At 45.7% G+C, this 23,432-nt stretch overlaps 1 protein-coding gene across 8 annotated transcripts in view; it reads left to right on the plus strand.

Moving 5' to 3' along the window:
• Positions 1–23,432, plus strand: part of LOC100116596 (1-phosphatidylinositol 4,5-bisphosphate phosphodiesterase epsilon-1) — a 120,350-nt gene that overhangs the window by 12,555 nt on the left and 84,363 nt on the right. For 7 of the 8 annotated variants that reach the window (XM_032599048.1, XM_031929727.2, XM_032599049.1 and 4 more), the window contains exon 2: positions 10,142–10,234. The gene's annotated coding sequence lies outside the window, so the exon portion shown is untranslated. Of the gene's footprint in view, positions 1–10,141; positions 10,251–23,432 lie in introns of all 8 variants that reach the window. The other variant, XM_032599051.1, reaches the window with a different exon arrangement.

Genomic DNA, 23,432 nt, shown 5'->3' on the forward strand with positions numbered 1-23,432 from the left:
CTCGGGTCACCGGGTGATAATAGTCGTCGAAACGGCGGGCACGCACCCAGCACTTGACTGTCGCCTACGTCAACTAGTCATCAGCGCCTAATTAATTCTCGCTCTAGAATCGTTCAAGCGTCCAATCGCGTCAAATCTCATACGCCTACACGTCCGGCCAGCCGTCGCTCTCGTGCGCTCGAGTGCATTTCGCGTTATCGACGTCCTGACGGCCGTTTATTGCCCGAAAACCAGAGCCGAAAAAGAAGGAAAACAGAGAAAGGGGGCGAGCTGCTCCGAAAACGCATCGATGAAATTACGGCTGTTTCCGTGAGGCCATTTATCAAGGCGGTGGCGGCACTAGCTAACGAGCGTCGCTTCTAATAGCTTGGTAGAGGCCTTTTTCCCTCCGCTACTGGCCACGCGAACTTTGAGTGTTGCTGTCGAGGCGTGTGCCAGGCCAGATGCCACTGCTGTTTTATTGCTCTTCCACCTGCAGCTCTCTCCTCCTCCTCCTCCTCTCTCTCTCTCTCTCTCTCTCTCTCTTTCTCTCTTTCTCTCTGACTCCCTTCGCCTTGTGTATCCTGTATAAAAGCTCGCACACACGCGGCACCTCCAGTTCCCGGTCAGGGCCGAACGTGACCATCTTCCCTCTTCGACTTGCCGGCTGCCTCGCGCTATTGCTCAGCTATACTCTTGAACGTCGGTCTTGTGCTTGGCGAGAAGAAACGACGAGTAGTCGCGAGTGCTGTCGATATTTTACTGCGTCGCTCGGCTATGCGATTGACCGGATTGTCAACTTCCACGTTCGACAAGTCACAGGCTATGACATCTAGCGTGTACATGACAAAATTGTGCGCGGAGCGCAACACAAAGACATTAATTACGATGATGACGATTAACGGCACGGGGGGCATCCGCACGTGCAAAAACCACGCGTGATTCATTACCATTGATCAGATGAGTATTAATTACGTCGGAGACTCGATAATGGATTATTTCCATTTGAACATCAGCATTATCCGCGGTGCACTCGTTGCTTCGTTGAATCATAACGCGGAAGATTATCGTGTATTTTTGAACTGAAACCGTGTCATGAACGTTATTCCGAATTGATGATGATCATCAAATTTTCACGACACAAGTGTAGCGCGACAGCAACACTGCATGATTCACCTCGGAAAATTCTCGCGTATCCCGAAGGAGTAAACATAGTGTAAGCAGAGCCGGTAGAAAGTGGTCATCATTGTACTGAGAAACAAAGCTACTACTGTTCCTACACTAGCTCTGTCCGTACGTCTCTTCATTTAGCCGCAAGCCGCGCGCACAAGTGCACAAAAGCTCTCGTGCTGTCTTCAGGGCCGCATCCCCGCGAGACGACGCCTCGCCGCAAGGCGGACTCGAGAAACGGCAGCCAGCGCTCGCTGCGAGGTGGTAATTCGATCCGAAGCTCGCGCTCCTGAAAACGAGTTTACCGCGCTCTAATACGGCTCCTCGAAAGTGCGGTCTCCCCTTCTCTCGCTCTGTTCTTCGTCGGTCTCTTGTGTCATTAGCGACTCCCACACCTGACACGCCGTCTCATATCGATTCCTTGGCTCACGTGTGGCCCTCTTACCCCTTCCTGGTGGCGCTGAAACGCGACCAGAGTTCGAAGCTCTCGACGCCTCTGATGAAGGGACAAGAAAACTCGAGAGTATTCTTGGACGGAAGTAACGGGGAACGTCGATGTTTTTGCCTGACTGCGCGGCTCTGTCTCTTTCCGCGCGCGCGTTGCAATGGGCGAATTTACACTCTTTTCCTGTTCTTTCGTCCTGTTCGTCGTCCAAGTTTTATCACGGCTGTGCGCTTTTTTGCGAGTCCACACTTTTTTTGGTGCTCACTTCATCTTCATGAATCTTCGTTTGCCGCTTTAAAGTTCATTTTTTTATCGAGCCACCGACATCCGCCACGACGCGCTGCTGTATTTTTTCAGCGTCGTTTTTTCGGGACGAACCCATGCGTCTTCGTTAGCACTTGTTGCGGATGATTCCGCCGACTATTCTTCAAGTGTCCTCACCAGTCGGAAAAGTAATGCGCTGGTGTTCATATCGCCGATGCGTATTAAAACTCTCGGGCGGGAGCTAAAAACGCACACGTTTTATAAGCACACAGTCCGTGTGAATTCAGCCTCATTTTAATTCCCGGTGAAAAGCCGGAGCGTGCAGTCGACTCTCGAAAAAAAAGAAAAGAGGCAGTGTCAGGGAAATCAAGGCTAGCATCGCAAGCTAGCGGATAAATTAAAACGAGCTCCGCACTGTACGCTCGGGGCGCGCAGGTGCTCCTACAAAGCCGCGGCCACCGCACCGCTCCGCGCACGAGAGGACGTCGTGGCGCGTGAGAAATTCGAATTTTGCACACGTTCTACCTCGTTACGACGTCCCAGTTTTCTGGCGGTGAGGCTCGGAGGAAAGCGCCTTTAACCTATGTTCTGTGCAGTCGCTGCTCGCTCCGCGCTGCACATAGAGAGAATCTCATTTCTACTCTCTGCTGCACACCGCGCGCAGCCACACTGCGCATTCACACACACGTTCGCCTACACACATGTTTGTATGCGCGCATGTACAGTATACACATAGATGAACGCGTCGCGCATACATACGACATGTATGCAAACATCGCCGAGAGTTCGCTCTCCATACGCGGGCCCTTTCCCGCCAATTCTGTGCGTAAACGAAATTTATGAAAAGCGGAAAGCCGAAATCGCAAGTTCGCGCGAATACGAAGCGAATTTCACGCGGCTGCTCCCCTGGGGTGCCTTGCTGTAACCCAGAAACACTTTGGATGCAGGGCCGATTGTCTGGATTTGCGGGCGCACGCGCGAGTGTGCTATGCACCGACAGAGGAAGAGGGAGAGAGAGGGCGAATAAGGCGAAGGAAAATTGGAACAGAACAGAAGTGGTCGCTGGGCGAAAGAGTGAGAGGGAGAGAATTTCGGTCGTGCAATGTTATTTTGAGATAATTCCATGCGCGCATCGATTCGTGACTAACGCGAGCGGACAATAATAGAGCGACCGGTGCCGCTGCACCTATATCACTTCGACTCTTTTTACTTCCCCGATATCGCGCTTGGGAATGGAGTCCAAATTTTCCGATTGGTTTAAATCCGAGTTTCTTAATTATGCATAGCGCTCCTCTTATATAGCTGTGACTGAACATCGCGACTGATAACGCAAGTAGGTTGTACGCATGGTAAAAAAAGAATTTCCGTCGACCTACAAGAGACTCTTATGCGTTTATTATTTAATTACCTGGTTAATTATTTTATGTTCGAATCGTGGACGCAAAGCGAAACCAATCTGAATTCTACTTGGTACATCGTACATTAAGTTGTATGAAAAACAGCTAGAGTGCAACATAAAACTTTTCGTACTGCTCCATCGATGTTCAAGCGCGCTCATCGTACGACGAGACACTCACCAAAGAGCATGTTTACTACCAGGAATAACTAATTGATAAGCGACAAATAAGGACATTAGTCTGGCGCACGTGCAAAATTTATACCTGGCTGCTGTCACCGCGCTCCCTTTGACGCCTTTCTACATATTCATGAGGCGTATTCCCGCGCAAACGGACTAGCTCTAGCTTTCTTACTCCTCGCACTTCTTCGCAGCGCGGACATACGCCGGATGACTTCCTGCTGAGTGTACCTCTCGTCCTTCCTTCCTTCCTTATGCGGCTTTTCGAAACAAGGAGGGAGCCTCGCCGACTTCATATTCGCGCTGCAATAAATATTCCATCGCCTCTTTTGTATGTATATATATATAGATGTTGTCGCCCCGGCGAGAAAACCTCTAGACGACGAAGGGATTACGGTGTACGCATGCATATATTAGAAAAAAAGATGAATGTCGCGCGTCAGAATTTTTAATATATTTTTAATAATCCTATTTTGGAGCTGTCATGTTATATAATATTAAATACTGTAGTCACCAAGAAATAAACGAATATTGACGTTTTGTCTGAGCTAAGTTTGTTCAGAAACTCAGAGATGCTTCTGAAATTCAGGTAATAAATTCGGTTGTGTTTCCCTGGTTGAGCTTAATTAATTACTTCAAAATGTATTATAGAGACGCAGGTAAATGGCGCCTTTGATGTGCGAGCTACACTGATTATGAATATATCTTTTTGGAAATGAAATAATTAACTGAAAATTAGATATTCCTATATTTCTAACATCGTAATTATATTATAATACATTGATAATAATTATATTAATAAGAATCTGGATAATTAGTGACAAGTTATAAGAATAAATTCTGTTATTCTGAATGCAGCATCGGGTAATCTTATAGTATCCATCATCCATCAACCATATTACGATAGTCCACATTTGTGTTCTGAATATTCCTTATTGCTAAGCACATCACGTTTTTTTTCTTTTTTTTTACGTGGCATTTGGAACTCGAAAGTTCATCGCCTCATCTACGCAAGCCTTCCACGCTGCCCTATCTTGTGTCAACCCCACCCAAGATGCACCTCTCCGATCGACACCCACCTGTCCTATTTCTACTAGATCCGCTTTTACGTTGTCCTCCCATCAACGTCTAGGTCTACCTAGACGTTGCGTTACCATCGGCCTGCCCTTCATGACACGCACTGCCGTACGGTCGTCTCCCATTCTCGCTACGTGCCCTGCCCATCCCAATCTGCGCGATTTTATTATTCTGTTAATATTTGGTGATGCGTACAGATTGTGTAACTCATCATTGTGTAGTCTCCTCCATTCCCCGGTTTCCTCATCTTTCTTCGGCCCGTATATTTTTCGCAAGACTTTATTTTCAAATATCCTAAAACGGTTGTCCGCCTGCTTAGTGAGAGCGCACGTTTCGCATCCGTACAGAACCACCGGCAGTATTATTGTCCTGTATATTCTTATTTTAACGTTTTTAGACAACAGCCTCGACTTAAGTAAATTACACACGGCGTAGAAGCAAGCATTACTCAAATGGAGTCTCTTATTTATTTCGACATTAATCTCGTTTCTATCATTTATGGTCGTACCCAGATACCTGAATTCGCTAACCTTTTCAAAAGTAAAATTCCCAACTCTGAGATCTTCCTCCCCTCTGCAGATGCCTAGCTTATCCACAATCATGTACTTTGTTTTTGATTCACTCACTTCTAACCCTGTATACTCCACCGCTTTTATGAGGATTTCCGCGTTTCTTGCTACCGTTTCCCTACAATCCCCCAGTATATCCAAATCATCTGCGTAGCCTAGTATCTGCGTTGTTCCATTAAGCGTTGCGCCCAACTGGCTAACCTGCATTTTTCTAACGGCATACTCTAACGTTAAGTTGAACAGCACCGTAGAGAGCCCATCCCCTTGTTTTAAACCATCGCGTATCATGAAGGGTTCTGATACATTACCGCCTACTCGGACCTTTCCCGTGCTTCCGTTCAGACATATTTGAATTAATCTCACGAGTTTTTTCGGTACACCGAGAAGTACTAGAATTTGATACATTTTGCTTCGCTTAATAGAGTCGTACGCTTTTTTAAAATCTATAAATACTTGGTGTATGGTTTCGCAAAATTCCCACTTTTTCTCTAACAACTGTCTTATGGTAAACATTTGATCGCTCGTCGATCTGTTGCGCCGAAATCCGCACTGATAATCTCCTACTATATCTTCCGCGAATGGAGTGAGTCTAGCTTGTATTACGTTTGACAGAACTTTGTAGCACGTTGCTAAAGATACCCCTATAGTTATTGCAGTCTGTCTTATCCCCCTTTTTAAAAATCGGTATAATGATAGATTCCTTCCAATTTTCGGATATTGTTTCATTTTTTCAGATGGCACATAATAGTTTACAGATTTTGAAAGTGAGCTCGACGCCCCCATATTTGAGTAACTCAGCTGGTATAGAGTCATTTCCCGCGGCTTTGTTGTTTTTTAGTTTTTTAATCGCGGCCTCTACTACTTGGTAGCTCGATTCCTCCACGTGGAGTTCAGCAGTGTGAATTTCGTCCGCTAATTCTTCGCTATTTTCGTGCACGTTTAATAATTTATCGAAATAATTTTTCCACAGCGACAGTAATTCGTTGTCATTTGTTACAAGATCCCCGTTTTCGTCCTTAATCAATTGCGCTCTACTCCTAAAACCCTTTCTGGCGTTAATCCCTCTGTACATTTCGCGGGGGTTATTTTCCTTATTGTTAGTTTCTATTCTCCTAATAAGATTCTTTTGATACTCCCGCTTCTTATTTCTGTAGATCGCGCTCGTCTGTTTCCTTACGTTAGAATACTTTTCTACGGTCCTATCGCTTCTATTTTGTAAGCTATCTAATTTAGCCTTTTTGCGCCTTTCAAACCAGAGTTCGCACTCTTCGTCAAAACATGGTTTGCTCTTTGGTTTTTTCTTTTTACCCAGTACTTTGTTCGCGGCCTCTTTTACCGTTTTTTCGATGTCCCCCCATAAGATATTCGGTTCGTCATTCCCCTCCGGCGATGTGTTTGCTTCTTCAAGTGCCTGAAACCTGTTATTAATTTCTATCTGGTACCTAATTCGCTCTGTTCTATCTCGTAGCTTCTCAATATCGAAGCTTTCTACCTTGTTTGCTCGCTTACTATTTTGATTCGCTACTAGTCTAGCTCTTAATTTGGCTACTACTAGGAAGTGGTCCGAGTCGCTATCTGCCCCTCTGTAAGCCCTTACGTCGAGAACGTTAGTATGACGTCTTTTTTCAATGAGGAAATGATCAATTTGGTTTCTGTGTGGCCCCGTCCGGCGATGTCCACGTTACCTTGTGTATGTCCTTGTGCTTAAAACACGTAGTTTTGATTATAAGATCTTTTGCCGCCGCGAAATTTATGACCCTAATACCGTTATCATTGCTGGCTTTGTGCAGGCTTTCCTTCCCTATAGTAGGCCTAAACATTTCCTCCCTACCTATTTTAGGTTCGGATTTGATTTTTTTGAGCCATGATAGTATGTTAAACCCGCGCGCTTCGGATCCTGTTCCGATCGCAGGTGAGTTCACCGTTCTAGAGGTGATAACACCCATACCTCTCTAGAACTAAGTATGAGAGCTTTCCGACTTTGACGAGGACAGTGTCAACTCGTCGTCAGACACACTACGGTTTCATTCTCGCATCCTAACGCCCCCTTGCAAGGCAGCGCGCCTTCGCTGGTATCGTTACCGCGTAAGACCAGGTGACGAATCATTCTACACATCCCCTTTCGAGGCAGTTGTCATCGCTCCCGCACTCCTCGGCAGCAGGATTTTTGACCATTTTTTGTAATGTGTGATGAAAGAGATAGATTGAGAGATAAGAGATAATGTGAAGTGTTTTTTGTTGTTGTGGTGCTTGCGTAGTGTTTCTAGATGAATGCGTTCGACAGTGTGGGCTCATCACACCCACGCCTGTTCCTATCGGCTGTCCGCGGCTGCTTATTCAATTTATTCGCAGCAAACCTCTTTCTCAGGGGCTGTTCCTCTATCCGCAACCTAAGGACGCGCTGTGTAGTGGTGATAGGCACCCACCCGTCCGATCTGGACGACAACGCCCAAGATCCGCTTAGGGTAGCGGCATTGTAATAGAAGTACATCACGTATAACACATTTAATTGCCCGCGTAAACCTTCGTTCAAAATTCAAAGCAAATCGCGCAGTACTTCCGCTCGCCAAGACTTCTCAAAGATAGAGCGAGCGCAACCTCAAGAAGCGAGGGAGAGAGAAGGGCGAATAACATGTGCCCCAAGTATAGTTCCTTATAGGCAACATTGGTATTGATTCAGTAAAATTGAGCAGCCAGACCTGTAATAAAGCTTCAATTGAACTGCACGCACAGCATCGGTTCGCAATGAGCGAAGCGTCAAATGTCAAAGCCCGATATATATTTTTGCTTTTTTACGTTCTGGGTCACGTTTGTCGTTCGACCGGCGAAATCCTGGGCGTTTTATTGCTTTCCGTGTGCTGCCGCGGCGCTTGAGCCTATATTACGACTTTCGTGAGAAATCGCTTGCCAATTCCAAACAGGTGCTCGAATCGTTCGCGAGAAAGTATCTATAAAATTTTGAGGGCTGCGATTTTTTACACCGAAGATAATCTTCTTAAGGTGATTCTAAAATTTCTACTACAATAACGAATTTATTATTTTACGCATATGCTTGAATGTAATATATTGATTATCAACAACGCATAAAGATAGAATAAATGAGCGATAATCCCTCATTTAAGAGTTTATAATGAGGTAAGGTAAGCAAAGAGACGATAAGCGGATTTAAGGAGACGTATTTTATAACGGCGGTGCGCGTAGTGACCCATATATTTTTAATTAGAGCAGCGCGGCTACAACTGTCACCTGTTTACTTCTGCATAACCTATATACGTCGTAATTAATGATCTTATATTGAATTATCTCTTCGGCCAAAGACAAGACGTTTCAAAAATCTTTATTTATATATAATGTTTACTGTATAATTATGATTTTAATTTTTATTACATGTAATGCATACACATGAGTATTCTCGCGGAAAATTCAAAGTGATTCAATGCGTATTCAAGTAAAAGAGACGAATAAGCAGATACGGTTTCATTCAAAACTCGCGAAGAACAGCCTGCCAAACTTGGCTCAACGAAAATAAAGAGAAATCTCCTCCTCTCACTGCACGGCGGTGGAAAACAGACTCTCCCGAGTTCTTGGTCTTTGGCAAGTTTCTCGTTGCACGTACGAGCCTCTGCTGCTATACTGTCTGATCGAATTCCGCAAATTCGCCCCGGGAACCCGATGACACTCGCACGCTATACAGATAAACAAAAGAAGCGCTCACGCCGACTGCGGGAACGCGATAGGGATCGCCGTATGAATTTTTAAAAGGCGCACCGCTCCCGCTCACGCTCTAATTATTCGTTCTCATTTCCTTTGCTTCTTTCAGTTTCACTTCCAGAATCGCATATTAATGATGACATTGTTGCCCCAACTTTTTACGTTTTTTCCCTTCCTGTTCGAGGTTCGTGCACTGGGGATTGCTGAAAGTTTAAGCGGGGCAAATGTGTATAAGCTGCAGCGGTGGCGCGGATTTCACGTGGGACTTTTTTCCATTTTCAATGCGGATCAGGGGGCTCGTTTGGTTTATTTATGCGCCGAAGGAAACTTGCTTTCTCGAAATTCGTTTCCATTTACCGATTTTCCCGGAAATGCATCATCAAGATTGCATATGTATACACGCTCGGGCGGAAAAGGAGGGCTGTTTCAGTATTATTTAGACAGGTATTGCTACGGACAGATTGATAAAGCAAATTCACTCGTTCGCAGCTTGCAACAATATGCAGTAAAATTCCAAAAGTCAGTATACAGGCATGCATACCAGAGCCTCCGCGCAGAGTCGACGATTTAATACACGTCGTCGGCAGTAAATACGGCAGGCTGTATTTACGTGCTCCGATAAGTCGGTTAACCAACTGCAATTACCGTGTGCCAACACAGCTGTCCTGTAGAATTCACTGCAATCCCGACAATCAGAACGCATTTGCAAAATCGAATTAAAGGAAAACCAATCGTGGTTTACTTAAATTTATACGGAGAGCACACCCGAGCTCCGATCAGCGTTCGCAACCGAGGCTTCGTTTTCGTTTATCTTCACAGGTATAGGACAAAAAAAATACGAGAGGAAAAGCCTGAGCTGGGATGAGCGCCAAGAGGTGAGATCCTCGTTCCCGATCGCTGTGTAGCTCACACACATCTCACAACGCGGAGCATCGAACGCGTTCTGTCAGTATACATACTCCTATAAGAATAATGAAGCGAGAAAACGTCAATACAGAACCGTTTTACGGAGCGTTTGCTCGCGACGAAGAAAAGTCGTTCGAGTTCTTCTCGACTTGCGCGCGCGATATAACTCCTTCCCCGCTGCGGGCGCACACGGCGCAAATTGAAAACAGCCGTGGCTCCCCAAAGAATCGCGGCGATTTCCAGCGCAGTCTTCTTTATCACTCTATTTCCATTCTCGCTCGTCTGCTCGTTCTCTCTGCCTCTCTGTCGACTCGCAGTAGCGCGAATCATTCCTCATGAATATACATCGCGAGGTGATCCCTCTTCTCCCCGTCTTCGTTATACAGCCAACGAGCATCCCATTCGCGCTTATTAAAGCTCGGCCTTGTCTCTTTTTGCTTGCAGACCCAGCCCGGAGAGGGATGACCATCCGACCTGCACGATGACCGTCGCCTCCGTGACCCCGATGATTTGATCGATCAGCCCAGCAGAAACTCGGTAAGCTTATTTAATTGTGAGTACTTGACGATATGCATGCGCGAATATAAACAATAAACCGCGCGCGATATTTTATACATACATACCGCGGGCGTCTGGCTTCGGCTGAACAGGGCATAACATATCTATAGGTGGCACAGTATCTCCGGGCTGTCTTGGATTCATCGATTATACGATGCCAGATACGCAAAGCTATAGCTTGCACGTACTCCACTTTTGAGCACTTCGTGTAATTATTGGAGTATGGTCCCCGGGCGCCGAGGAAGACCCTATACACCCGCGGGCACGCGAGAGCAGGGCTACTTCTTTAATGAAAATTTTGCGATTCGCGCCGTCGGATGTATTGTATACGCGTACCTATCTATATCTATCTCCGATGTGTACGGTGAGCTTTTTTGCTCTTCGCTCTCTTTTGTTGCCGCGTGCATATGTATGTATATGTGTTCGCGTATTACATACAGCGAACGCGAAGAGATACAGAAGCGTATATAGCTTTACGACGTTACGCGCGCGATTTGTTTTGTTTTACTCTGAATAACGACGATGCTGGTATTCGAATGTTAGCTCGAGCAGTTTTACGACGCTTTTATGGTGGACGCGCTCGACAAAATTTTCCTCTTCTTTCCTTTTCATAAAAAAAACGCGGAATTCAACGTTCGCGGGAATTTCGGACAAAGTTGCCGTAGTTCTGTAACGAATTTCGTTCACCGTCGCATGCAGCCTCGCGGTATTTTGTATAAACTTTCGAGCATAAGCTCAAGGTATTTATAGGGGAAATTATATTGAGTGCTTTCGTTAACGAAGGACTTAATTATATATGCCCACGAGTTTTTTCCGCTTGTTAAAACTGAACCACTTCGAGCGCAGAGGTATTTTAATGCCATCTCAAGCTGTACACCTAACAGATATTCAATTTTAATCCTTAAATTATTATACATAGCGGAGTAAATAAGTCCACCCGGTCTAGCTCACCAAGCATGGGACAGTGGCTCGACGTGCTCACGGTTCGTTAGTAAAAAGGACCTGGTTTCAAGCTAGGAAATGATCGAATGGTCTGCCCGACGCCGATTCGTCCGGCCAAGAGGAAAAAGTTCAGCGATCCGTCAGCGAGCACGAAGCGCGTCTATTTTCTCTCTTCCTCAAAAGTAGTGTATAATTGTCTATAGCCAGCTTCGCCGCGGAAAGGGAACAGTGATGCGGAGCGGGCGAAATAAGAGAGCGACTCGCGGTGAACTCGGGCGGCCGCAATCAACGGTCGCATCAGTGTGGCTGAGTTAACCGACACAATGGGCGGAGGAATGAGCTACTGTGCGCTTGGTACTGCAAGAGAAACGAAGACCCATATTTTCTCGCGCGGAAGACTACGAAACTGGCGTGGAAGAGTTCAGCTACTTATTTAGCGACGTCGCGATTATGCTGCTGTTTTTTTTCCAGAAGAGTCATCTTAGCGCTGCGAGACGACGTACAAGAGTATACCTAGCGTGACCACGAGGATCGATCTGCTTTAATTTGTCCCTGACGCGAGGGGTTATTCTTAGCTTCGGCGGATCTTCTGCAGGAGCTACTGGTCCAGCGTCGGTGTTCCCCCTTACGCTCAGCGCGGCGCTTGATTAATCGTCGAAGTAGTAACGCGAGCCCAGTGCGAGTTATCTTTGCTTAACGACTTTGGAACGATTGCTGTTGTTTCTCTCGTGCTGTTAATGATGATCGATGAAATTGCGTTCACGTATATTTAGCCGGATTTGTTAGGATTAAATCAGTGCTTCATCGCTTGTCGAAGCGCAAAGTATGCTGCAGCTGAGCTTCGCATTCATACAATGGAAAATTCAAAATAAGCAGAATAATGTCGATAAAAAATATATAAGCCGGTTCATTTGACAGTATGGGCTTGGCTGTAATTTCAACGTTACGAATTATGTATATCGTCGGTTAAAGCGTATATTTATGAAAAGTGGAACGCAGTTCATTTATTCAAGAACCTGCACCGCGGCGCATCAGCAATATTGGAGTAAAGCAATCCTTCTTATCCCAGTTTCATAAAAACTGTGAGATACGGTTTAATTGAATTTTTTATTTACGCAAAAGCTGAGATATTCCGCGTGGTTGAAAATTACACTGAAAAAAAACTCAGCCATTTTAACTGAAATCGCACCAGTAATCCGTCATTGTACGAAGACTCGCCAAAATTACCGTAGAGTTCAATAGTTTTAAAGAATCAGTTCGGTCGTTTTTGCTGGTGTCCTGCGTAAGCGACCAATTTTACGAGTCGCGACTCGCCAAAACTACCAGTGGCACACCGTTGTTCTTACTGAACAGTCGTTACGGTGGCAGAACGGTTAAAACTACCGGACTTTACGGCAGAAATGACTGTGTTTTTTTTCAGTGTATGTTTTAGGCAAACACGGTTAAATTTTAATCCGACGATATACCGCGTAATATAGTGTAAGTAATGCTTGAATAATAAGATCTCCCGTAAATAAAAAAAGCCGTTGAGCAGTCACTCTTAGCTTTGTTGCAAGACCCTGAAAATTAGATGCAGTGCGAATATCGCCGCTGCGAGTTCACGAGATCATCGATTTACTCGCTCGTGAGCGCGAAGGGGGTGCGACGGAGTTAGATGTTCGCAATTTTCCCCTTTCATTTTTAGGATATCCAGTATATCGAACATTCTTAACACTGATTCTTCTGATCGCCTGGCCGCGAATAGCGCGCGATATGGCTTCTTATCCGACGTGCAGTCGCTCGGCTCGATCTGCGTACCTATGCCTCTCTATATCGAATTTCTCATTGCGCCTAATTCTGCATGCGAATGGACCCCGGAAAGGACGGGCAGTTCGTGCATATATCTGTGGATTACACACTGCAGGAAATAAAGATGGAGGAACGAGGAATGAAAGGTGCATTTTTGGAATATCGAGCTGAAACATTTTTAATATTTCCTATGAACAATGTCCTAATTCGCGTGGATTTTGCGATGTCCATAAAATCATTTTGGACAGCTTAAACATTGGTTCCCAAATCTTTCAAAAGGAAGTTAAAGACTCATTCACTCTTTGAAAAGATTTCAAATGTAAATTCATTTTTATGGTATATAATTTCTGGGTTTAAAATTTGGGAATAACTATTGTTTAAGAAACCATCTTGTCTTTAAACGCGCATAGCATATTCCTTTCTAATGTGTATACGAGAGCGCGATAAAATAAATATTCGATCGTTAACTAGTAACAATTAAACCGTGCATTTCCGCCGTTACATATAATTTCGTTAACATCTGGAATTGCACAATCTCGAGATTTTATTGTAAAAGAGTCGTTATCGTTATACGGGTGGAACTTTGTGAAGGGCATTTTAATGGCATCCATGCGCAGCAAATATTTTATGAAGCTTTTTTGCATAAAAAATTTGACGCAGGTGAACATATTTACATTGGCTTCCATGGCCGGAAAGTAGAGCGAACTAAGTTCGATCGCGCCATGCGTTGTAAGGCGAAGAAAATGAAAAGTTACGACGGCAAGATTGCTGGAAAAAGTACGAGCACGGTATATTATATTTAAACATCTCGTATATCATACACTTAGCAATAAAGCGATCGCGAATTTCAAATATATTTATCTTGATTGGGCTCAAATATAAATGCAGGAAAAGGCATGAACTAATCGTTATAATCATTATTTTTTAAAATCGCATTTAAATATGAGGATGTCAATGAAAAAACTCGACCAGGACCGCACTAGACTAAACTTGACAAACCGCCCATTAGGAGCGTTCACATATACAGCATACTCTTGCCTCGGATTCAGCTTCGGCACTCGTGTTCCCTGGTATATATTTACCGTTGAGAAAGCAGGCGGCAAGAGCAGCTCTGTACCATTGTATTGTCGGCAAATACAAAGCCACTCAAAGGAAGCGGCGAATCTACGCGCTTCCATATAAACAGGCGCGCATCAGGTATACACATCGGAGAAAAGAATCCTCCAACATGATCCGAGGCGCGCGATCGTGTCACGCGTTGTGAGAAGTCAAAAAGCCGCTTAGCACGAAAGATATTTTTCCGCGTATATACTGCGTATGCGCATTACAGAAAGCAGTACATAAAAGCATTTGGGTCGGGAAATGTTGCGTTTTGAAATTCGCGTGACTGGATTAACTAACCGAGAATATAGTTGCGAGATATTCCGTATGAAGCCAGTTACGAGGATAACGAAAATCCAGAGCGTCAAGGCGAATTTCTAGATATTTTAGCACATTAAGTCGTGTATGCAGTCAGGCGTTTCTGGAGCCGGAATCCCTCTCTGCATGTACACAATTTACACATCGGGCGAAATGGAATGCATCGTGTCCGGTCGAAAAATAGCTCTGTGTACAGAGCGAGAAATTCGAACGAAGAAAATCGAATAATGTTCGAGTATATTTCAGGCCGTATTGTATTAACCGGGGTCAGGCACCTGCAGCCATACATTTTCTGCTCACGGCCAATACCCGAGTCGGTCGGGATAGCTATTTTCCCCCTGGAAGCGCGCACATGGTCTTCTCACATTGTCTGCGCGTGTGTGTCTTCGGAGTGGCGCGCGAAAAGCATCACTCCCCTTTCTCCTACAGTGAAAACTTCCGAAGCCGGGCACGTACGCGAGGTACACACGCTCGAGTCGTATAAAGCGCGCGCGCGCGCGCGCCGGGAACTGGTTGCTGCGGAAGGTATACCAGGGTGGTGCAAGTGACGCCGCCGGCGAAGGGGAAAAGAAAGAGTGGTATATAGCAACCCGCAACTTGATGGTCGATAAGGCGCTAAGACACTCACGGATCCAGATGTGAGCTGTACAATCGTTGAAGGATCGACAGTATAGACGGCGACGTCAGTGCGCAAGCATTATAAGTATACAACTTCCAATCTTTTACAAATGAGCAGAGTTTATTTGTATAACCGCGAGCAGTAATTACACCGGAGGATTTTCCTTCTTTGTATACTGTATTATCTATCCACGATATGGCGAGTAGCAAATAGCATAGAGCAGGAGCACACCAGAACAGTAGCGGCAGCAGCGAAAATACGCGACCAAAGCTCTTCCTCCCGGCGGGCGCTCGAGCATATAATACAAAGGCTAAACTGTGACTGACGCACGCGTGTATGTATCCATGTAAACGCGAGCTGCGAAAATTACACGCTCTCTCTCTCTCTCTCTCTTCGCTCGGCAGAGGTCATAGCGTCAGCGAGCTGCACGCCAAAGATAAAGTGGGAATTTGAGAAGGGAGGAGAAACCTCGCGAGATAAATAGGACGAGATAGCTTGAGAGTTAAGGAGAGATACAGCGGAAAATAATAGGACAGAAAGAAGGGGTTGGCCCAAAGAAATGAGAGAAGGACGAGGCGAGAATATTTTCGACGTCTTCTTGCCTCGGGGATAAAAATCGCGCAAAGGATGCACGGAGAGACAGCCGCACCGATGGTGAAAACATGAGGTTCCACATCTCCTGGACAGGTAATAGCGCGCGGATCCGAGTTTAACCGATTTGCCACGGCTCTGTCACCTTCGTATTGTATTTCGCTTGTTGTTTATACTCAGTACTACGTCGGAATTGTTCACCCACGGATTTGCTATATTCTCTGTCAAACATGCAAGTATTCTATATTATATTTTGTTGCTACACATACGCTTCACGCCCATATCTCGATTAAATAACATCGAATCAGTTTTCCAACGTTGCTCCACGCGCGAGTAAATATTATATTGATTGTGAATTTAATTAAATATGCCCGCAACACCGGCTCATGCAAATCAAACATATACGTTTTCTAATGCCGCCGTTGCAGCGGGAATAACAGTAAAATTGAAAGAGTATAATCGCCGATGTGTAATTAATAATTCAAACGCCGCGGCAGATGAGCTCGATACATTACACCGAACTAATAATGTGTAAATATTTGCAAAAGGTATTTTCCATCTCTAATTCGGGCTTTCTCTCTCCTGCTAGCTCAGCTCTGATGCATTTCGCGCTATATACTCTTATCGCGTTCGTCTCCTGTTTCGGCCCTATTCTTGCAGTGGGCAAGCAAAGAAAGAAAGGCAGCCTATCGCCGCGAACCTACAGCCAGCCCTCCGTTTAGAAAGCGCAAAACGCTCGAGAGAGGAGAAGGAGGCGATGAGAAAACGCCTAGTTCGCCGCGAACCACCGTAAATTTTCGCGTTCTTTATACCGCGATAAAGAAATGCACGAGGAAAAAGGCGATCGTAGCTTTGTTTGCGCGAGAGACAGAGAAAGAGAGAGAAAGAGAGCTAGCGTACATGAGAGAGAGAAGGAGAGAGAAAGAGTCGCAGAGAAGGAAACGAGGCCACTAAGTAGCATGGTCCATAAACAGAAGCCGACGTGAAGAGCAAAGCCGGGCAGGACGAGAAGGAGGAGGAGGAGTAGGAGAAAGAGAAGAAGAAGGAAGCGTGTCCCGAAGGAGAGGGATTTACTCGCCCGAGGGCGGGGGTGGAGGAGGTCGCTTATATATAGTTGGCATCGGAGAGGGAGGGACGGCGGACTTTTTGATGAATCGCCGACTTGTCGTTTTCATAAGCCCGGTAACAAACGACGACGATTGCAGGCGCGTGACGAAAAAAATGAGGGTGAGCGCGCGGCCGCGGGATACGTATATCCGATGGAAAATTTATTGCCCTCGCTCTTTCCGAGAGTTCATTTCTTTTCGTTTTAATATCCTTGTCTCCTCCGCTCTGATGTATCGTGCGCTCTGTTTTCGAGCGTAATGAAGAAAAGTCGAAACTTTTCACGCTCGCCCGTTATCGAGCCAGCCAAATTGTCGCACAGAGAAGGTGTTTATCGAGCCGACTTATTCACTCCAACTGATCGGAACTAAATTCTCTTTCGAGAGACGCTCTCGAGTACTCGCATTATGGTGTGTCGAGGAGCTTCGACGTAGATACTCTCCTCGTGCCTACCAATCTTCCTCCGTAAGTTTCTGATCGCGGCAGCGAGCCAGAAAAAGAATGACAAACAGGAGCCGAGTCCGCGTGCCGTCTGAATGCCGTTTTTTCCCCCAAGAGCGCAGCCGCTTCAGAGTTTGCCTCGGTTCGGCGCGAAGTCGCACGCAATTCAAAGCCGATGCTCAATTAAAGTGATACTTGAACCGCGCGAGCGCTCGCTGCATAGCTTGGCGACGGATCTCTCGCACTGAGCAAATTTAAATTTACGCTACTAATGCTTCAACTTTCCAGATCCGGCGGGAGCTACTTGTCGAAATAATCCTCCAAACACAATACGAACTTTGTCCAATTTCCACTAGCAGCGGCAGCACTTTCGCAACCACGGCAAAGAGCAAAAAGAGAACAATAGCGGGCGAAAAGCCGCCGGTATATATCCTCACCGGCGAAAGTACCAGCTGCGCGAGCGCTGCGATCCTGCGGTGGAATGTACAAAGTTTCCCGCTCGATAATGCTTGAATCGATGCACGGCCGCGTAATAGTCCGCGAATTATAAAGCTCTCGGCGCGCAATTTCTCTTGATCCCTCCCGCGCAGCTGGCTACGCCGAGGCCGAAGGGCCACTTTCGAGCCATGCGCTTTCCCGCGCCGCGGGAAGCGCTCTATGAAGGATCTGTACATAGCTATACAACGTATGCGGAGGGGTTCTCGAGCCGCCGTGTGGATATATGCACTACATTAAGCGCCGCGCGCGGAATGAGGCCTCGAGACAGCGCGAGAGAGGGAAAGCCGCCGGTGGGCCGCGCTCGGCGATCGATGTGGAACGCGCGGGCATATGTATATTCCGCGAGCTCTCGGCACGTTCCGCTCATTCATATAACCATCATCGATTTGATTTGCCGACCGAGCATGTGGCAGACGCCGAGAGTATTGGGGAACTGGAAAGGGAGCGCAGATCGTGTAGCCATCATCAGCGTTTCGAGAGAGAGAGGGACCGAGTTTATTTTCGTCGCTGATCGATTCGGATGTTGCGCGCTTTTCCATTCGCCGAGGCAGAGGCGGCCACGGGACTCGCCCCCGCAGCAGGCTCTAGGGGGTGTAGACACGCTCGCGCTGATGCGGCTACTCTGAATTTATGATCTCACTGCAGTTGCAGGACGAGCTTGCGGCGCGAAATAACGCCGGAATCTCGCGGCCGGTTACGATAAGATTGCCGGAAATCGTGCATTTATTCCGTAAACGTCTGGCGCGTTTATAATTGGGAGATTTTCAGTGGCGATATGTCGCTTAAAAAATTTCGGGCGCATATGTTATACACGCTGTCCGATGAGGAAGTATATACAGCAGCGACTGAGCCTCTTAAGACCTCCATTCCCCTTCGTCTGAAAAAATTTATATCTACGTGTAAAGCGGACAAGCAACATTAGTGAACGCGTCGTTTTTTCCCTGATTAATGGCTCTCGCTCGCATTAGCAGGTTGAAGGAGAAAGCCGCTGCTTCCAAGTCCAAACGATGATGCGTGGCTTCAATTATTGCACATGCGCGCGCGTTCGCGTCAATTACGATATTTATCGCGCAGGAATTTATTGTCCCACATATAAATATATTGTGTTCGCGGAGCGCGAGAGAGCATCTTCATAATAGAATCGTCAATATCTATTTCCGATGGCTATTGAATTTGCGTCCCGCGCGGCTACAGCAATATAATACTCTCGTTGAACAATACGAGGAGTGAATTTCAAGTGTCAACAAGAGTTAGCTGCCGCATCCAACTTTTAATCGCGACGGCATTTCTCATTTGTCGATTCGAATTGTACAAGAAAATGCGACAAAGCCCAATTGGCGCGACGAGCGCTAAAAAGCTCTCAAAAATATAATTGTGCTACATGCACGAGTTGCCGAGTGATCAGTACAGATGTGCGGGCGGTTTCTCCTGTCCACATAATAAGTTCACACGCCAATGGCATGGGCATAGCTATCGATCCTGCGTCCGTATGTCGGTAGGCAGATATAGAGCTGCTGTTATTTTTTTTGTTTGCTATCGGGAAACGGTGCGCCCGCGCATACTTTTCAGCGAGTCGCCGCATCGACGTGCGGTTATCTAACGTTCGCACGAGAGTAGCGAGACTTGTAAAACATTTTGGCGCGCGTGTGACGATACCGCCGACGTCTGTGTTATCTTTACCGAAAAACGCGCAAAAGAAGTATACGAAGTGTTCAACGTACAGCTCAAGCAATCTTTCGAATCAACGCGAATATCCTCTGAAACGACCGCGAGCAAAATCCATGCCCGTTATGAGTATCGCGTTTTCACTACTGTCGCGGCTAACTCCAGCATTGAGAGGACAATAAAGCAGAGAGGAAACTATTACCGATAAGAGGTACGTTCACATAATCCAAGATCTCACAAGCGAAAATTTGTCGCTGCTGCTGCACATGTAGTCGCAGTCTCAGCGTTGGGTATATATATATTAGAGCTTTGTAGTAGCTATAGTAGTAGGTACGTAAAGAGAACGTTGAGAGAGATCAGTGCGCGCAGTTGTCGCCGGTTATATATTATATAAAGAAACTCGGCGGGGAATAGTACTCGCACGCGGTACATATATCGCGTATCAAACTGCCTTTACGTGTCGCATTGCTGAAATACGAGCCGGGCGTATGTTTTCATATAAGCGCGCTTCAAGTACGCGAAAGGATGCAGTGCCATTTATGAAAGCGCTCGTATTATCAGAAGCGACAACGAAAGTTTAAGAGGCATCGAATGTATTTCTCGCTTCTTTTCGCTACTCTAACGCCGGGAGATAAACATCGCACACACACACACACACACCCACACACACATACATCTAGCGAACAGATCAAGTGCGTTTTCAATTTCAAGCGAGCTTCTTTTACGGCACACACGCACGCTGCAGGGGTGTATGCAGACACTTTTGTTTGCATCGATCCCTGTAATAAAAGCAGTGCATCGCGTATATACGAGTTGCCCTGCTAGGAGATGCCGCTGCGCAAGAGGATTTCGACTTTTTAACGCGGTCATTACGAATCGGCCATCAGCCAAAGATATTGGTCTTTTATGATGCGCGTATGACACAGAACGTCGGGTATTTTTCCAGTCTAAGTAAATGAGCGTTTTCGCTTTTTACGGCTGCCCAGCTGTTTACGGCTTGGCTTTATTAGCCATATTTTCGCGGATATTAATAATCCCGCGCTCTTGAGCATTTCCAGCGATAAAGAATTTCATTATTATCGCGCCCGCTACGGCGCAGCGAAATCCCGTCCTGAAAATAGCTTTCATTCGTTAGACGCAGAAGAGGGAGAGAGCGAGCCGTCTTAATAAGCTGCGAAGAAGAGCAGAGAGACCGCCCGAGCTCAAAAGTCGATTACTCAAAAAAGTCGGCGCGTTGCTCTCGAAAATACGGAAGCTCTCCCCGCGAAATCGCATTAACGCGATAACAGAAGCGCGCCGCGACGGACGGTGATTACCGCAGGGGCGAGAAGATAACACTTTTTTTCGACGCCGCGATCCTCGCGTATAGTAACATACCGCATACGCGACAGCAGACTTTCCCCTGCAAAGATTTATGACCTTACTGGCGAGCGCACGTATGAATATCGCGCGGAAGACATCAAAAGCTTATAGTGAAAGAGCGGGACGGAGAGTGCGGGTACAGGAGTCTTTGCTTCGCTCGGGCTCTCGGGAAAACGAATCGAATTTGAATGAAATTCGATCAAGGAAAGCGCGCGAGCAGGTAGCGGAGATATATATGGTAGCCGGATGTGTGTGTGTGTGTATATATATATATATATATGTGTGTGTGTGTGTGTGTGTGTGTAAAGAGAGAGAGAGAGTAGGTATAACTACTCGCCCAATACTGTACCCCTTTCCTCGCCTCGTTTCACCTCTCACCCTGACTCACCCGTGCAGTCTCTCGCAATAAGGTCATTCCACTTCGATTCCCGCCGATTGCTCCTTTATTCATTTCGATATTAACTGCCGAACTCGTTTCCCTCCCTCGTCACCCTTCGCTCGTTCGCAGGCGTTTATCGCAGGCGCGGGTGCGCGGGACTCCAACGGTGTCCATTGTACATATACCTATGCGGCCCGCAGGTGACGATTCACACAGTTGCGTGTCTGTCCTTTTTCAAAAGCTTGCCAGCCAGCCTGCGGAGCTTTTATAATTCTACTGCCGCCACGGGACAATAGACGGATTACGCTTTTCATTTGCCAGACTATCGATTTTGCCTCTCTTTCGAGCCGCTCTGGTGCGGCCGATGAAATGAGTTTGCCCCGGTCAATAGTGGCTCCACTGCCGAACGTAAATTGTTTTTATTTCGAGCTGAGTTATATGAATAGGGATTCCCGCACGAACTAAAGCTTCGTTCTTTCATGCGCAGCCATTCCGATACCAACTGGGTTTCTGATATTTGTCTATACTTATTTTGAGTAGATAGCATCGAGCTTGGTCGGACGAGACCATCAATTTTATTATTACTGCAGATCAAGCTGCCGGATAAATTCTTTGCATATTTTTTATTGGCTCTTTTGTGTCACGATCATATTTGCCATACAATTTTCTGTGGTTCATAATCGCTTCATTTCATTAGTCGATAAGTATTCTGTTGTGGGAAGACGCGAATAAAGCTCGAGTTCGCGGAATTCTCTAATAGACCGAAATCGAAATTCTGCAGCTTATCATTCATCCGAGGACTCAGCCCATTAGGGATGCTTGTAATGCACCGGTGGCGGCCATGGCTCGCTGAGCATTTAGAAATGCTGGCGCAGTGGAAAGGAGCGAAATAGGAATTTGCGGAATTAATTAAAGTTATATCGGAGGTTTGTCTCGCTCTTGGCCGTGCAAAATCCAGCCACCAAAAAACGTCCGAGTTATTCGCGTATGCTGAATTTAAAGAAGCTACGTGGATGAAAAACTGTTTGTTCGAACGCGGTGCCTCTCATTATATCAACGCAGAACACCTGTGCAACGCAATTTTCGAAAAAATATCCAACTCGCTTTAATCTCTCCGACCGAACGAAAGGCTTTCCACTGTATACCGAACGCCGCAAATAGAAACTTCCAACGTCCATGTGTTCGACTGAGTGAGAGAGCAGAAATGCCAGCTATCGTTAAATCGGAAGCTATTTTTCTAACTTTGAAGCTTTGAGCATAGCAGAGAATTTCCGCAACTATTGACTCGCCTATTTTGCCAGAATTTTTCAATAACCTTTCCGCCGTACTATATTTATTCGAGAATATATCAAAGCCTGCACCCGACCATTTAAATCATTTTTAGTATTTTAAAATAGACTTTTAATATTTTAAAAAGTCGATTTATACCAGCATAAAGTCATTCTCAGTTTATACGAGAACCAAAATGGTCGCATTTATCTCTGAGCGATGTCTGTGATGACACTTGAAAAAAAAAATGAAAAAAAGCTTCCAATTAGATGCACAAAGGGGTTCTAAAAAAGGCGGTAAAAAAAGAGACGCATTACTCGTCGTTCACGCTAGCCGCTGACTTTAAGCGCACTTGAACTCTCTTCCATTCTCGCTGGCTGACAAAAATATAGGGGAAGAGCAGTCCCTTTTTACGAGCAAGAGTATTATAAGAAGGGCTGGCGCTGAGCATCACGGCATCGTCGCTCTTTTATCCACTATATAGTGGGAGGTTCTTTTTGGTATATCCATATATGCATATACATATATATATATATATATATATATATATATATATATATATATATATATATATATATATATATATATATATATATATATATGTGTGTGTGTGAAACCCTAACAGGACGTCGCTATACAAATATATACGCGCCTATAGGCGTATTATATGTCTCAAAATGCGCAGCAAAATCCTGTGAAGATGTAGCCAGTGCTTCTTCTATTGTAAGAAGCGAGCCTAAACCTTAGCATAGTTCCATCCATTACCCGAACAATCAAGTTTTGAAGTCGCTCTCGTAAAGAGTATACGTATAATGCGTCTCAAAAGATACGATGAATGCCTCTCAGGTTAATATTACCGAGGTTATAATACACCGTTTCTTTCAGAATATTCCCATTGTTGAGCCCCTCGCATGATGAAATTAATAAAAGAGTTTGGCTTATTTCTGACAAAGCTTAAATTAATTAACGAAATGCCATAACTGTGTCCCGGCATACGAAATTAGTTGTAGTGGTGCAAAGTAGCCTTACCATTTATAATAATCAAGATGAAACAAGATTTTGGACCGAGCTTTCCCTCTTCGGTCTTCCCTTTACGGCTA

Source organism: Nasonia vitripennis, chromosome 4 (genome assembly GCF_009193385.2).
Source record: "Nasonia vitripennis strain AsymCx chromosome 4, Nvit_psr_1.1, whole genome shotgun sequence".
NCBI lineage: Eukaryota > Metazoa > Arthropoda > Insecta > Hymenoptera > Pteromalidae > Nasonia > Nasonia vitripennis.